Source organism: Malaya genurostris, chromosome 1 (genome assembly GCF_030247185.1).
Source record: "Malaya genurostris strain Urasoe2022 chromosome 1, Malgen_1.1, whole genome shotgun sequence".
NCBI lineage: Eukaryota > Metazoa > Arthropoda > Insecta > Diptera > Culicidae > Malaya > Malaya genurostris.
In genome coordinates, this window is record NC_080570.1 from 145,271,269 (window position 1) to 145,289,800 (window position 18,532).

The 18,532-nt window shown below is 38.0% G+C and overlaps 1 protein-coding gene across 1 annotated transcript in view; it reads left to right on the plus strand.

The window, feature by feature from the left end:
• The first annotated feature begins 3,160 nt into the window (after window positions 1-3,160).
• Window positions 3,161-18,532, plus strand: part of LOC131426077 (mucin-2-like) — an 85,424-nt gene continuing 70,052 nt past the window's right edge. The window contains exon 1 of the mRNA XM_058588510.1: window positions 3,161-3,857. The gene's annotated coding sequence lies outside the window, so the exon portion shown is untranslated. The remainder of the gene's footprint in view (window positions 3,858-18,532) is intronic.

Below are 18,532 nucleotides of genomic sequence, written 5' to 3' on the forward strand. Positions count from 1 at the left end.
TGTTCTCAGACCTCAAGAGAATGCTCGCTGGTAAAAAAATTAGAAGCAATGAAGAGGTAATCGTTGAAACTGAGGCCTATTTTGAGGCAAAGGAAAATCGTACTACAAAAATGGTATCGAAAAGTTGGAAGATCGCTATAATCGCTGTATCGCCTCTGATGGCAATTATGTTGAATAATAAAAACGAATTTTGGCAAAAAAATGTGTGTTTCTATTAAACGATACGAACTTTTCAGCCGAACTGTTAGGTGCTAGGAAATGATATATTTGTTACCTTCTGTTTATTATGCTCTGTTTATTTATTACGAAGCATTACATCCGTTTATTTTTTGTATATTATAGGCGTAACAAACTGTTACATGCATTAGTTTTTGTGAGTTGACGGTTGTAAGTTTCGTGAGGCGTTACGAAGAGTTACATGCGTTATTTATGTGTGTGTGTGTTTTTTTTTCTGGGTTAAAAGTGTACGAAGCGTTACATCCGTTACTTTTTTGAATGTTATATGTTAAAAAGGGTTACATGCGTTTATTTTACGTATATAATAGCGTTACATGTGCTACTTTTTTGTATGTTGTTGACGTTTCGAAGTGTTACATGCGTTACTTTTTTTGTATGTTAAAATTGTTTCGAAGCGTCACATGCGTTACTTTTTTGTGTGTTATAAACGTTACGAAGCGTTACTTTTTCTGATTTATAGGCATTACGGAGCGTGTCATGCGTTACATTTTTGTTATGGTATATGCGTTACAAGGCGTTACATGCGTTACTTTTTGTATGCTAAAGGCGTTACATTTTTGTTTGATAAAGGCTTTATTTCTTGTATGTTATAGACGTTACGTAGCGTTCCGTGCGTTACTTTTTGTGAGTTATAGATGTTACGAAGTATTACATGCGTTACTTTTTGTGATTTTAAGGTGTTACGAAGCGGTATATGCGTTAAATTTTAGTACATTGTAAGCGTTATGAAACGTTACATGCGTTACTTTGAAATATGTTAAAGGCGTTACGAAGCGTTACATGCGTTACTTTTTTGTATGTTATAGGCGTTACGAGACGTTAAATGTGTTACTTTTTTGTGTGAAACAGGTGTTACTGAGAGTTACATGCCTTACTTTTTGTGGTTTTCAGGCGTTAGGAATCGTTTCATGCGTTACATTTCAGCACGTTGTAGGCGTTACATGCGTTACCTTTAAATATGTTAAAGGCGTTACGAAGCGTTACATCGTTACTTTTAATGAGTTATAGGCGTTATGTGTTACTTTTTCTGAGTTATAGGCTTTACGAGGCGTTATATGCGTCACTTTTTTATGAGGTATATGCGTTACGAAGCGTTACATGCGTTACTTTTTGTGATTTTTTGAGTGTAACGAAGCGTTAGATTCTTATTTTCTTTTATCCGAGTCCGTTACTCTTTTTGTGAGTTCTAAGTGTTTGAAAGCTTAAACAGTGTTACTTTTTAGTATGTTATGAGCATCACGAAGTGTTTTACTTTGTTTGAATTCTAGGTGTTACGAAGGGATACATGCGTTGCTTTTTTGTATTTTACAGGCGTTTCGAATGGTTACATATGTTACTTTTCAGTATGTTATAGGGGTTACAAACCGTTACATGTGTTACTTTATGTGATTTTAATGCATTATGAAGCGTTTCCTGCATTCCTTTCTGTGAATTACAGGTGTAACGAAGCGTTTTCTGTGTTACGTTTTGATGAGTTTTAGGTGTTACTAAGTGTTACATACGTTAGTTTCAGGTATGTTGTAGGTGTTACGGAGCGTTACATGTGTTACTTTCATGGTGAGTCTAAAGCGTTACGAAGTGTAAATTTTTTTGAATTTTGGGTGTTACATGCATAACTTTTTTTGAGAGCTCAAGGTGTAACGAAGCGTTACATGGGTTACTGTGAAAAAATTTCATGTTTGATTTTGATTGTTGATCAAAAAAGCAGAGACGATATCAATCAAGATAGGTATCAACATTATTCCGATTTGTTGCTCTGGTTAGTTGATCACCAAAGTCGATAACGGATTGAAGAGTGTGAAAGGCTTAAAAATGCCACGTTAATATTTTTGAAATTTTATTGACAATGACACAAAATAAGTGCTGATAACCATTATTTTGAGCTCTTCCTAATTTTGAGGACTTTCTTCCTAAATTCGGAGATCCGTTTAATGACATAATTATAGGTGAACTGGACTTAAGTATACGCGTAGAGAAAATCGGGTGAATTTACATCTTCTGAAAACGAAATATTCGAGCATAAAAATTTTTACAGTTGGTATAACACCAGGTTTATGCATTTAGGTTTATTGTTACGTGTTACAATTTGTAACTTTTACGTTCCTGTATTAAAGCCTGGGTATGTTTTATCAAGATGTAATTGATTCTTGTAAAATTCTGTCATTCAACGATATGCTCTATTACAAATTTGGTCGTACATGGATTTACCGCAATTGTTATTTTCTGAATTTTTGGTGTGTATTTTTTACTTCGTTCACGCAAAAATATACTGAAAGGTTAGGTATATGCCCTTTGTTTTTGACAGCAATAAAAGGAACGAATGTAAGAAATTAATAGGTTTTCATTTTCTGTCTATTAATCTACAACCACAAAACAAAATATACATTTCAAACTATCCTGCCTGCAAATGAGTCTTTTGCTTTTCTCTCGAAGACGCAGGTTATACAAATTAAGTTATCTGTGAGTCTGTATTGTTACCCATACTTGTGTTGATTCGATCCGAGGACCCGAGGAGACCCGAGAAAATCATTTATCAAGCACATACGATCAATTGCAAATTTTCAATCAACATTCCGAATCTATAATAGCACTGCATCAGATTGTTGATCGCATTGCCAACGGAGAAAGAGAGCGATACGATCAATCTCACCTCGCAGGCATTGATAGTCTTTTTCGCTTTTGTGTCTTACGACCATCTCTTCGGAAAAAGGCAACTTCGCTCGGGAGTTTTCAAAGAGCTCCAAAAACAAAAAAAGAACGCGGTGGAGCGCGAGAGAATCCGAAGGAGAGCACAGAAAAACGAAACTTTTTTTTCTTGTTCCTGCATCAAGCTCACGAGCGCCGCTGCGTGTATGGAAAGTGAACAAAACGAGAAAAGTATCGTGGTTACCGTTTCGGGGGTCTCTTGGGGTTGGAGTTTGCAAGTTGGTTTCAGGTTGCCAGAGTCCACCAGCAGTGGCGGCGGTTCAGTAATTCGACGGCTTTTATTGGATAAGCAGCGTTTTCCAGCGAGCTCCTGTTTTGCTCTCGTGGTAACATTAACGACACAGAGTGCCAAAGTGGTGAAGAAACCTAGCCTGGAAGGACGGACGGAATACGGTGTCTGTGTGGGATATAACTCCTAGGCGATTTAAAGGCAAGAGTGTTATGTGGGAGGTTGGTTTTGATTAAGTCCTGGAACAGCGACTGGCAGCATGTAAATGAAACGAAGTGTCAGCGATCAGTAGTGCGGTGTGGATTCGAAGTGCCTGTTTGGATTTGAGTTACCCCTCGGTCCGTGCTTAGTGTCCGCACACAAGGGTAAAGCACCGAGCCCAAGTGCCAAGGAATAACAGTGTGAAGGGTAGTGCGAAGCGAAGTTGTGCTGCCTTCTACAATCAGTAGAAAAGTGAATGTAGTTACGATAATAATCAGTGACGAGCTTTTTCCATTTCCATTTGATAAATAGGCCTATCCCAATTTGGGCCATTGGTTTCGTAATACTACCGATTGAGCGGAACAGTGACAGTGATTACGAAAGTTAAGTGTGAGATACGGCAGGAAGGAATAACGTGCCAACAGATTGATCCCGTGACCGGATGCTCTGCCATACTGAGAGCTGACGAAACACATGCCAAGAAGTAAGTCTAACATTGTGGAAGGAACCTAAATCATGCATGAAAAAAAAATTATCATCAATTATCGGGAAAGTGACGTTGTTGAACTCGGTTGGTAGCTGACCAACTTCCGGAACATGAAGCACACACAATAACGAAATTCTTCGGCGTTTGAGCAACTCGTATGATTTGGTTATAATTATATTGAGTAATTTACTGTGATCCACCGCCGAAAATTTATACTCCGTTCGGTGTGCACCGCGGAAAACAAAATTCTACTGTTCGATATATCAGCAAAAATCTTGCAAACATATTACTGATCTGGGGACCTTAGGAAAAAAAATAAAAAGGGTGATGTGAGGCTAGGCCAGAAGAAACGCTCTCATGAAATCGAGAGTGATCGCAGACCATGACTTCAATCCATGGTTACCCCCGGGTTGGCTACTGTGATGAGGGTGCAGCAGGCGGTGTGCTGCAGGCTACTGCTGGAGACTAACCAGCCAGTCAGCCAAGTCAGACCGAGTGAGCTCTGAAAAGGAGGTCTCGAGATATTGCGCAACTTGGCTGCCGCCGCTCTGCAGTTGCGGATGAAATCTCGCACCGTTGGCCATTGTGAGTGTACATGGGAGAAAGGGAACTACAGCAGCAGGTTGGTGCACGGAGCGCCAGTCGCAATCGGAGAGGTTATGTTTAGAACGTTCTGTTCGGTGGGTTTGATTGGGGGAACCCCAATCAAAACTTGCACTTTAATATTTGGGAACCATCTGGGTTTTGAATATTATGACTTAATCAAGCAGCTTTCAACTGTTACATTTTTTTTATGATCTAAATATTCGATAGAATAGACCAAATGATTCAACGCTTTGGGAAGATTTGCCATAACATGTGAAAATGAGTACGAATTTGACACCAGCGAAAAATGTTGTCTGGTTACAGGTGACAAAATTTTACACATGACTCACCTAATAAAAATACAATTCGTCGACTGACTGGAATTCTTACGGGTCAATCTGCCCCAAACAAACCGAGCATTTGATACAGTCACATGGAATTCCATTTATCCGCACCAAAAATGAGCGTTTAAATTGGGTGAATGAAGTTAGTAAAATTGTGTCGTTTTTAACGCTCTCAGGAGACATAAGCATTTTTTTTTAGCGTGTAAAGACAACACTTTTGTAAAACTCCCGATTAATTTTGTTTTAATTCCTCCACTCTCCCTCATACCAAAAGACTTGCATTGGCCATTGACGCTACCAAAAACTACAAATAACATCAGATCGACATAGACAAAATGAATTCCAGTGAAACAGACCCGTACCCAGAATTTGGTTTCGGAAGAGGCCCTCAGATAAATTAAACATCTCAGTGATTATTGTTTATACTTTGGTGTTTTGAAAGTGAGAGATTCTGAGATTGATAGTGCATAGAAATTTCCGAAGTCGCATAGCAAATAATCATCAGCTCCTAGTGTTATAAGGAAAAATTTAGATTTTTATCTTTTTCTTTACATATACACACTTAAATTTTATTGCAGAATCTCGGCAAAGCTGAGATTTGCACAGTCCAGTGTTCGGTAATCGCCTCGGCAAAATGTATGATTACTGCTAATCTCGGCTAATCCCAAATTTGTTAACTGTAAATTATAGCAAACTTGTCAGCAGTAATTTTGCTGTTAGCTCGGCATAAGCGATCAAGATTGAATCATGAATTGCAGAAAAAATACACACTTAAAACTGATTCTCGAGCTCGGCATAGTGAAATGTCGAATTAGATCGGCAACATGATTTTATACTGATTGTTCAGTAATCCAAAACCCTTTTTTTCCGAAATTCGTTAAAAAAATACAGAACATCTTTTCGCTGAAGTTTGGCATCAAAACTATACACCTAATACACCGCAATCAGCAAGTTTACCAAGACTTCGAACAGCGAGTTTGCTTTTGCCGAAATTCGATAGAACACTTGTCCTTTAAAGTCACTAGTCGTCATTTCTGAAACGAGAAAAAATATGAGGGAAAAGAATTTGATATTTCGTGAAAAGATAAGCGAAGGAGATTCATCGGGCTGCCGAGTAAAATTAAAATTTGTGTTTTTTTCAGGGCACTTTTAACGAAATAAAAGTAAAAATTTGTCCTGACAGTTACGAAATTTGGGATTACCGAGATTCTCAGTAATTATACGTTTTGCCGAAACGATTACCAGCCACACGCCGGTAAAAGCCTCGGCATTTTTATCCGCCAAGACTCAGCAATAGAATTTAAGTGTGTAGATATTAGATGAATGAAAGCTAACTCACTGTTTCAAATCTCGGAAAGCGGATCTGTTGATTTCGGTATATTTGTTGTTTATCGATAAGTTCAGCACAATATTATGCCAAATTTCGGCAAAAAACGCGCTCCACCGAGAAATCAGAACAATAATTCAACGAATTTTGGAAAAAGAGCACGTGGATTATTGAACAATCAGTGAAATGTCATGTTACCAATCGGCATTTCAATATGCCGAGCTCGAGAATATATTTTAGGTTTGGTTGTCTCCTCGTTGCGAGTTTACAAAGCGATGATGATTAAGTTCTCCAAAATTGACCTAGACTGTGTTTTGAAAAGGGCTTGACTGCCCTTTTTTATATTAAAGCAAAGTCCTGGCATTACATTCCTACGGAACCTTTGCATGGCTGGTGCTACGATCCTACTGACACTACGAATCCTTCCATGTCGGGACTCGAACATACCGCAACTGGCTTGTAAGATCAGTGCCCTATACATTGAACTACCAACCCGGGACGAAGTATTTCAATAAAATCGGCGGAGAGAAGGTTATTTGTATTACATTTTCCCCATTCACTGACATGTCGTTTCTTACACACATGTCTAAGAATTTATGATTATGATGGATGGGGCAGTAATTTGAACCCCATATCGGTGATTATAGCCATGACAGCCCAAGTAACATTTTTAATATTAATAAATACTTGTAGCTATCTTCAATGCTACATAATAAATCTTGCATTAAAACTTTAAACTCCACGAAAGCCTACTGAAAACCTCTATAAGAGCATGCTCCTGCCAAGTGGACCATTCTTCATAAGGTTTATAAAGCAAAGTGAAGAATCAGCATAAAGCTGCGATAAAACTTCAAATTCAAGAAAATTTTGAAACCAGCTTTACGATCAACATTAAATTTATTTGGATGGAATGAATTCCGCTCTAAATAAACTGTTGTTTTGGTAATATTTTTCTTGACTATATGTGTCATGTCTGCGTTGAATGCAATCAGTAAGAATTCATTGAATTTTATTTACAAGTTTGAGGCTTTAACCGAACGTAAAAACTTCATGCGCTTTTATTTTTATCGTGAATGTATGGATAAAAAAAAGAATTATAACCATTCGCCTTGAAATAAATACGGTTTTTGCAAAAGTCTCCATGATTTATGAAAATTATTTTCTGTGATTCATCGTCTTTTTTGTATACAACTATTTCGTGGCGGTAAAACTTGTGCTACGGCAAAGAACATCATAATGGCGGCCATGAAATTTTCTTTAATGCAAATTACACTTAATCCTAGAAGCAATGAATCAAATAGCCCACAACAAGAGTGTCATAAATGTACTTTAGAACCCTCAAATTTGCTCTGAGTGGAACTGTCATTAAATGAACACGCACACACACAAAACTAGATTTATGAAAGAATTTAACTGACAATAATGTTTTAAAGTAAAATTTTTAAAGCAATATTAAGAGTGTTTGCATGGTTTTATTCTAGCACAAATTGATTTATTTTTAGTCCAGTTGTTAGTCTAGGTAAAAGGTTTTATAGAAGCTTTAAAAACTATGATATTACTTGTCAAAAGCGACACTTATTATAGTTGTTATAAAACAAGTAGCGATTGAACAAGCAATTACAAAACTCCTATAAATTATAATCAAAACCATAAGGCATTCGAATTGTTACTTGGGAGCGATGCTCTGGTTTACAGGAGTTTTTTTTTCCTTTTTCGAGGTAGTCCAACAAAAGTATAGCATGACAATACCATCAAACCGATGTCATGGAGCATCAGAGCCCCTGTGAAAGGTTAATTTCTTTCTATAGGTCTAGGTTTCATGAACAGTTAACACCAAAATTCCTACCAAATATGCATCAGAATAGCCAAACAGGCTTCCGAAGTGTGCTCGCGTTCGCCTAAATGGGTATGTTTTTGCACTCAGTTGCCGGATATTTCCAATATGCAGAATCTTGCTTAAACTATGCGCTCAGTACTAATCCTTGTGCTATCTGCTAGCTGAGTGAATATATGAGTAAAGTAAAGTGAAAGTGAAAATGAGAACGGTAATAAGGTCCTTTATTTGTCATTTTGTCTCCCCAAAATTTTTTTTTGAGAGAACCGAAATCATGGTTTTTAATAAAATATGTATAAAAATATATATCAGTAATTAGTATGTAAAAAAATGTTTCGGAAAACTGAAACTTATGTTCCTTGGAAAGGAATCCACGGAATTAAAACGATTAGGTTACAATTAAAATGCAAACAAGGTGATAACGTATGTGCCTATAAAATATATGGTTTATCCACCTAGCAGTGAGATGATACCATTTTGTCGATCCGCATGCCTTCTGAATCGATATTCGTTTTCACGTTGTCAATTGTGGTAAGAAAGAATGATAATCGATAGCAGTATTAAAGAGAAACAGGACTTCTAGATATATTTTGGAATGAATTAAAATGTTGCCATTATATTATCTGTTCGTAGGAATGTCTCCAAAGCAGTTTTCATACCCGATTTGTTACAATCACGTATCGATTGTCCCGAACTCTTTCGACATTCATCGTCGTAGTCTGCGTTATCACCCCTTTTTAAGATTACCTTCCGCCAGAACAAACTATGGATTCAATGAACCATTTACTAGTATATGTCGTTTATTCGTTTACGTATATAATGTCTTCGAATTTCATGTATCTCGAAATGTAATCGAACGATTGTTTCTTAGTCACTTATCATGTTAGTTTTAGAATCAAAGATTGGTACAAAGATGAGGAGGTTTTATGCCTACTGGAGGGAGAGGTTTAAACATTCTCAACTCCAGTGGGCTTTTCCCTACTCCACATACATGCATACATACATTATTGTATTTTTGCTCAACCCCCACTCCTCTCCACCATTCTCCATTGGAAACTACCTAGATTCGCTTGCCGAAATTAACCCGGTCGTCTTTTCTTCTTTCTCTCTGTCTTCCACCATGCATTCTTCGATCACTAATTAGATCTTCATGCCGATTCTAACACAGTTGCTAGCCCACGCTCGTCTACCACCTCCTCCACCAACCCTTGTATACTATTCCCACTCTTTTCTTCTCACTCACTTTTTAAACAAGAGTACTAGATTATCTGCTGGATCATTGTAATCTGTTGATACGATTAATGAGAAGGTTTTATGCCTGCTGGAGAGAGAGATTACCATATTTCATCTCCATCGGGCTTTTCCCTCGCTCCATAAATAAATAAATAAAAAAAATGATATAATGACAAAATAATAGGTAAAAATCGGCTGGAGCTAGAAAAACCATCTGAGGTACACACTTCGGATAAACCCTGTGATTTTACATCTTATTAGATGCACATAAATGGAGCGTAGAAGTACATTCAATAGGCCACACAAGAATGAAATTTGTTAGCAACAAGTGTAAGGGGGAGAACTTAGATACTGTGAAGTGCCGACGCCTGGAACTGCGAATTTTTTTCCCGTGGTAAATGGAAAATCATGAACTTCGTTTCATTGATGAGGTTTGCTAGGTCAGCTTCGATGTGCTAAACTATTGCTTGAACAGTGCAATGTGAATAGAATAATGCTGTTTATTCCGCAAGAAGTCTCGGAATTCCATTGAGCCTTGAGTTTCCCTGATCATTGAAAAAACAAGAAACAACAAAGGACCAATGTTACTTCATTGAGGATCACCTATATCGATCGAATTTAAAGAACGACGAATGCCATTTATCATTACAAATTGTTATCATGTCCGTTAGCCTTATTGATATCAAGCTAATTTATCAGGATACTGACTTCACTGGTTTCAAGAAAATAGAACTGCTAACACACTTTACTGGTTTTAGAAAGTCGTAATTAATCTTCGGAAATTTACTCGCTAACTCTTTGCTAACCGTGGTGAAAACCCCATTCAAAACTTTGACTACATCTTGATCAGAATGTGTTATATTTTCACCATTATATAGTTTTATAGGTAAACTTACTTTGTAGCGACCAAAGATTGCATTGGTTTTTTTCCACACATAAGATTGACGAGAGCTTTAGAGAAAATTTTCGTGAAAAGCTCTTTTATATTGTTTTTGGCAGTCTTAAATTAACATTTGGTTGGCATCTAACTTTATGGAGAGAATTTTTTTTATTTGCATCAATCGCCAAAGGCCGAAAGTCATCCACGGACATTTTTCCCCTTTCAGTCTGACGGTTTTTCTAAATGATAGAGTTTCGATAAGAGAGTCGACAGATTCTTCTTTATCGTCGTTGGTTTGGAAGTCTGAAAATATCAAAAATTGATTATATATAGTTTAACACGGTCGATGATATTGATTTTCAAATTGTTTCAGTTTACTTTAAAACTGAGTTCAGGTCTTTCGATTCATGATACTCTGTTGTGTAAAAGAATTTTGAATCTATATTGAAATGACAGAACTCACAATTTGACTTTCAAACCAGTCCCAAATTTGAACATTTTGAAATTGGTCGGATATTTTTTGTTTCCAAATCCGCATATTTTTAGAAACGTTTTTTTTTTAAATCAGATCCGGCTTGATTTTGATTGAATCTATTTTTAGGCATTTCTCAAATTCATGTGCTGCTGAAGCATTTGAAGAATGCGGAGTTCTTTGTTTTCAACTGTGGGCATGGAACCGATTTTGTGATTTCATGGTTGAAAAATCACACAGCCCTTGTGCGGTCTCAGAAATGGATGAAGACATTCGTCGGTGGCAAACGATCAACGGAGGGTCTCTGTTGATACGAATGAGGTGCTTTACTTTCCGACTGAACAAATATCTTGGGAAACACCTTTTTTTTTAAATGCAATTTCAAAAGTTTTACGGATGTGCTTTGGCGCTTATCCGCCTGTCAGCGACATACGGGTAGTTTCATCAGCAGCGCATACCGATTTGAAAACGATGATCCATGAGTAAATTGATCACGGAATACGAAATAGTCTCGGTTAAATGCATCACCTATGATGTAAAAGATTTCTACGTGTGAATCTGAAGTCATGAATTCACTCTGCGCTCATGTACAAATCCGGAAGCCGTCAAGGTAGTGTCGAGAACTACGGTTTTATTGAAACGAAGAATCGAAAAATGGCGTCAATTCGTGGATTGACTCTAAGCCACCAATTGATGTAGAACGGCAACAATCTCGTAGAAACAGAATCGTTAATAACCACTACGCAATATTTTCTTTCCGGTTTTAAATTGTTACCAAACTCGTGCCGGAGTTTTGACAGAATACAAGCAAAATTTTCTGGCAGACATAGCAAGCCGTCCTGGGGGGAAATCTGCCCGTTGCGCACAAGTGGGATACCGTACTCTGATCGAATCAAAGCAAAAATGCAATACACCGGCGAACAAAAACCCTCTCCAATGACAAATCACGTACTTCGAAAGTTTGCAATTATTCGCCAAACCGAACGTGTTTGAATTGATTTCGGCAAAACAACAACCAACCGTTTGGCGAATTTGCTTTCCTGTCACGGTTCTTTTAACCTTTCCTGGCTAGTGTTGCCCAACAATCATGGCTGTTTGTTTACAATCACATAGCCTTGGATGGGAAACGAAATTTTTTCGAAAGTTTACTATCGCAAAACAATTACCGATCGACTGCACGAAAGGGAGGAGCATCCGCATGGACTACTGTGATGCACGCACCGTTGAAATGTTCGATTGATTATCCTGCGATTTCCTCTACTCTTGCTACGGCCTTGTTAACGGGCCGAGCATGTCGACCCGGGCAATTATGTGTGGAATGCACTCTACTGCACTTCCTGGTTTCATCCGATTACAGCCGGTGAAGACAGATCGTAGAACCGCCCTGTTGAAACAAAAGACTTCACCGCGACCTCGAGCGACGAACCTGCTAAATCGATGTGGCATTTATGGTATGCACTGAACAAAAAATAAAAGAACACTTCGAGAACAACCTGATTCTGGCGTACGCAAGTGTGTACGAATGCAGGCGACCTTGCCGGCCAGCAACCACATATTGGCACTGTAGTGGTGATCCTTAATCGGTTCCACTTAGCCACCGTACCATTATTCACTTGACTATTCGCGTCCATGTCTGATGATATTAAAAAGAGAAGGTGACAAGTCCAAACCGGATCGCGTTACTTCGTCTCGGCAACAACGTTGAATGTGCAAAACTATACGATCAGGGCAACGCTACGATTCTCCAATTGTAATTTTCCACGTTGTTTTTCTTGGTACAGGTTGCAATACTTTCGAAAGTTACTGAACTCTGTTGAAATTTCGATAGATGGTCGTACCGGTTATAAGAACCAGGATCAGACCTTTCGGAGCGGTCTATTTTTACCCACAAGTTACCCCCGTACAGTTTGTCTGCTGACGTGCACGAAAGTCGTCGACGGTGCAGTGCAGGCTACGTTATTTTTGCATTCATAGCCTGTTTGCACCAGCCGCCGCCTGCTACGATAGACCTTCCACGAAGCACTGCAAATTGTTCAACAACTTTCAATCGAGTAGCCTCTCTTCTACCCCAACCGTGTTAGCTGGTTCCACATGGTTCGAAATTCCACCAGACTATTTTCTTCCTGAAAACCACTCGGCTTCTCTTTTACGTACGAGGCCTGGTGTGAGTTCAAACGGTTTCTAATAAAAAGGTACTTGTTACATATAACGAAATGCCTCTGAACGCAGGCAGGTGCTCGGGTGCCCGGGAGGTTCGCTGTTAGCTGTCCGTAGCCAGTGAATGGACCAAATCACGTTGATTATATATGGTGATTGGTGACACACTGTTGCTTGTTGAGTTTAATATAAAGTGGAGGCATTGAGGAGTAGAGTTTTTTTCTAACCTCAAACGTGTTGTTATAGTCTTAACCAGTGGAATACAATGAATCGTTTTGAGGTTTCGATTCGAAGGCAAACAAATTATTAACGCAACGAACTTCGCGGTCTGAAGAAGGAAAGCATCGTATTTTTTATGTTTCGTAACCTCGGCACAAGCTTGTGTAAATTCTATTATCCAAAGACACTTTGCAAGCGTATGAGTAATGTCAACAATGTGTGCGTAAAACAAATTCCTGCGCTCCTGTTGCTGATTTCAATCAATAAATCTTTCATATGGTTTAAAAATAAACAAATAAGTTCATTCAGCTTAGAATTGCAATTCATGAAAAACGAAATTCTTAGTCCGTTTTCCCGGTTTTCAGGAAAACGGACTAAGAATTTCGTTTTTCATGAATTGCAATTTTAAGCTGAATGAACTTATTTGTTTATTTTTAAACCATATGAACGATTTATTGATTGAAATCAGCAACAGGAGCGCAGGAATTTGTTTTACGCACACATTGTTCGAGAAAAATTATTTCAGTTTCAGCTTACTTCTACTAGCACATTTGATTAGCAACGAACATATTCCTATAGGGATTGTCTCTTGCAGAAATTATTGCGAAATAAAGATTTACGTACCTTCTTTTAACTATTCCGCAATATAGTAATCTTTAATTTAACACGCAGAAGGCAATGGATGTGGAAGGTTTTCGTAAAACTATTTATTTTTCCGGAAAACTGTCGTTTTACAGAAAACATTTAGTTTTGTTTACTTTGTGTAGCGCAATCTAATATAATGTATTGAAGCAGTGTTGCTAACTTTTCTATAAGGGAATTAAAATCTGCATTCATTAAATGTAAGCATTTTTCCATCAACTTTGGTGAAATATTGATGAGAACTGTTATTTCATCCAATTAGTCAGGCTTAACATTCATTTGAGAAATTTAAAAATTTACCCTTTACAAGAATGGGTAGAATTTAATCGCGAATATCTCTTGTTATATTCAACGCAGCAACATAATTCCTTCTCCTTACCATCGGAAATATGTTCAGCAATTTATGATAAAAATCTAAAAATAATAATTGCTAATATAATTCGACTAGGGAAGCTCAATTGGTCTAAAAATGTCATGATACCGGTTGCCTGACATTGTCATGGCATGCTTTTCGTGGATTGTCTCGAAAAAAGATAAACCATCAACTGCGAGTATTACTGAGCATTATTGATTGGTGCGATTGAGTGCCGCAATCAGAGTTGCCAGGTTATTTTTTCAAAAATCTGTCAAAACTCAAAAATTTTTGCCGGGCTTCATTTCCAGTGAGCAAAAATAAATAGAAAAAAAGGTCTCCCCACCTAGAGTAGTATAGAGGCCAAAACCGTAAAGATCTAGCGAGATCTGACAAAATCTAGGAAAATTTGAAAAATCTGGGAAAATTTGGCAAAAGATCTGGTTAGTTTGAGTGTCTGGCGAAACGAGAAATATTTGGCATTTGCCAGACAAATCTGGCAACCTGGCAACGCTGGCCGCAATCGTTGCAAATCGACCTCACATAAAGGGAAAAAGCGGGTTGGTAATGTCAGAGACGTAAGGGAATTTATTCAATTATTTATTTGAAGCCGGGAAAAGCCCGCTTGGTCTGAGACTCTTCTATTCTTTTTCTCCAACAGGCATAACACCTTCTCGTTTTTTGTATCAACAGATTACAAGTATCCAACAGATACATACATTTGCTTATGAATACAATTATCGCTAATATTTATTGCTATAACAAACGATACACCTCTTACACAATATATCCAACTCTATGCGTTTCGACGCATAGGGCGCTGGTCTTACAAGCCAGTACTAGCCATGCAATGATTCTGTACGCTAAGAAAGGCCAAGTTCCACAAAAGTAATGTGATGTCAGGGCTTTGATTGCTTCTGCAAGGAGTGTCTTCAGCAAAAAATTTAAATCGTTTAAATAAGGTAACAATATGAATGGTCGGCGATGACTGCCTTGAGGTTCACCAGAGCTCACTTGGAAAAGCGTGGTAATGCGGGTATACAATTTTACTACCATGTCACGATTTGTTAGCAGCTGAAAAATCTTTGTATATAGTGTCGACGCGCTTGGATGATGAATGATGTATAAGACCCAATATTAGAAGATGTAGATTGTTTAGGCAGAAAACCGCACTGAGTTGAAGATCTGTAGTTAAAGCAGTTATGAGTGATGAAGTCTAGAATGATTATTTCGAATAACTTAGAAACTTCACACAGCGTCGCTATCACCTTTTTTAAACATAGAAAAGATGAATGATTTCTTCCACAGATTTAATTTTTATTTAACAATATTATTGATGGCACGAGAAGAATCGCTGATTATTTTTTGAGCACTAGGGAAGCTATTCCATCAGGTCCGGCATTTGAAGATGATTTTAATTGAGTGCATGTGGATTTTACAACTGCGGTGCGACAAGTCAAAGCATCTTAGTAGAAGACAGTGCTGAAGTGTTTTGCGATATAATTCACAAATGTCAAAAGTAGTGGTCACTTCTATTCCATCTAAACACATCTGGTTAGGCGATCCAGTTTTTTTTCTGATGTAATCTTAATCTTATTTTATTCCACCATCCCTTCAACTATGAAGCATTCTTTCACGTGCTCTTTCTTATAGCGCTTCGAACTCGTAAATTTATTGTTAATTCAAACAATCCCCGGACAGGACTAATCGAGCAAAAAAAAAAAAAACAAGACATTTAGTTAGTTAGGAGCACACTAAAAAATCTTGCCCTCGGGGTCATTAATACGAAAAAGCGACGCTGAAATCCACAGATTTTTTCGTTTATGTTGCTAAACTGATTCTACGTCACACATCATAGATTTTTTTAAAATCTACAGATAGATGGTCCTGTAACGGCAGATATTGTCAGTTTCTTCGTATCTTCTTGTTTTTCCGAACAAAAGTTCATTCCAGCTACCAGTCGTTTCCCGCAGAAAATTTAACCTAGCTGATATTTACGGTTCTTTTACAGCTAAATTCTTGTCATACAATAATGACAGAACCGGTTTTACATTTCAGGTGCAACATCTCCATCACTTAATTCCATTGTGTGTGCTTATCCGATTATTACAAAATAGAGAATCGCTTGAAGAAATTATAACATAAACCTCAAAAATTGTTTTGTACATGCACAACTGACGGAACATCTACGGCGGAAATCAAATGAAGCAAAACCAACAAAATGTAGGAATGACTGCGCTATTTTGGTAGCAGTCGCAATCCAACCAGGTTTCTGCCTGCCGGCTGCCAGATATCCTCACAAGCGGGTACGAGCGCTGTCAAAAGCAGAGCAGTGCATTCAGATATCCAGTGAATTTAACGTAATGATGCTTGGTATACTATTTAAATTCAAACTAAGCTAGTAAATTATGCAGATAACTTTCTTAATCTTTTTTGTTCAATTACTTCAATAGCCAAATATCGTAACACTTTTTTGAAGTTCGTACAACAACAGCGTGTTATCATCGCTTCCACCAATCTTAGAAGCCAAATTTCACACCGTTTTCGCAATCTCTCGTTTGTTTCCTAGTGGAAAACTTTTCCTTCCGTCAGTTTTGAATCAGCACCAGAAAATCATGAATGCGAAATAGCATCAAAAACATTCCGCGATAGCGTTTGCACGAAATACGTGTGTAGCATTTTGCTGATTGCATCTTCCAACGGTAGCCTGGCTGCTGGGCTGCTTTGAGGGTGGTCGGTAGGTGATGTACTTTCTTATTTTCCGCGCTTTCCCCCTGCAACCAATCCAGCGAAAGTTACGGCGCATTATGATAGCAAACTCAACAAAAAAAAACGATGCATTATGCTCTTCCTCCTACCCGATTATTCATCCTAAAACGGAGTGGAATGTTTCAAACTTTTACTAATCGACTACCTTATCGTTTCGTACAATCAACGTCGATGGATATTGGAACTGATTAATTTTCCGTCTGCAGATGGTTGCACCGGTACGATTTTAATAACTGTTTCGCGGTGGGAAAGTGCCTTGTTTGCGTAATCAAAAATAACCTTGACCAAACTGATCCGTAATTTACCGGCGGGTTGATTACGTTCCGATGGTAGATCCGACTCTGCACTCAACTTCAGTTCCGGTTTCGGTTCATTGGCCAAATTTAATGAGTCAACCTTTTGCGCAAATTAACATTCAACATTCGAGCGGACTGAGCAAAACACTAGTGTATCGGTGCAAAAATGTTCACCGTCACACACCGGCAAATCTTCCCCGTCCATTCCGGCTGGGTAAATGTCACTTTGACTATCCAAGCCAACCGAATTGTGCATCAGTAGCCCCACTCACGTTGGGTCTTCTGGCGTTGTAACGCGGCTTTCAGTCATGTGCAGTTGTTTTTTCGAAGCAATGTGTGTGGGCGATTGTGTTTTTCGTTGGAATTATCTTTCGGACTGTGCCGTTGGTGCCCCTTTTTTACTGTTACGTTACGTGCAGCTGGAGTTTCGGAGCGAACACGGTCCATGAGTGATTTATGGAATGGACACGTGGTTCGAATCATGAATAATGAATTTTTCGATTCTTAAAAACTAGAAAAATTGCTACGGCTAGGAAGCAGTTGCCTGTCCTAGTAAAATGTTTTATAAAACAAAGAACCAATACGTATTTTGGGAAATTTTGACAGCAGCCGAGATCTTGCCAGACTTCTGCTGGCAATTTTTCACAAGCGGGTTGGCACGATTAGTTGGCTTTCAAACCAAAAAAGAGTAGTTTTGAACAGAGATATCGAAAATTCATGCAAAATATTCTTGTTTTTAACTAGAGTACGGTTGTCCCAAACAAATGTTTGTTCTATATAGGATATATTGATTGAATTAAATCAGAATTGTTGTAGTCACTATCCAACAAAAATCCCTCCGATTACACGTTCCGTCCCACTTAGAAAAAAAAAGTTCAACGGTGGTCCTTCATTGGTCCAATACGTTGGATCATTGGTCCAATGAAAGTCCAATCAATCGTTCAACGGGAGGCCAACACGGGACCTTCGTTTGCCGACCGTTGAACCGAATGCCATTTTTTCCTTCAACAAATCCGGCAGACAGAGGTCCATTGTTGAGCCATTTTTAACATGAGGAGTTTAACAGTTGGAGTTTTACTGCAGTTTTTCTGAAGTTTTTTTCCACTTATTTGTTTAAACTAACAATACATACCTGCACAATACTTCTACTTCACGTAGAATAACAACAAATTTTCTTTCTATGTAAAGGTAACACTTAATTTTCACACTATTTTTTAAAGAGAAAAAACAACAACAAACCGTTCCAGCAAATTGAACGAATATTTCGTGCAATATGTCGTTCAACAAGCGCTCAAAAACCAACAAAATTGAACGGCCTGCTGAGAGGGGTCCATCAAGGCGTTCCGCGGCGATGACGTTATGTGTGAATGTAAAAAGTAAGATTATTATTGAATTATAATACTGGTATATAAACACGGTTAAAGTTTTACTGAAGTCTGTCGGGTTTCTGCATATTACTTATTATCCATAGCTTCTAACAAGAATATTATGCATCGAAAACGGATTGGTTTGTTGGTTATTCATTTTTTGAATTGCAGAAACATTTTCTGTTCATTTACGTC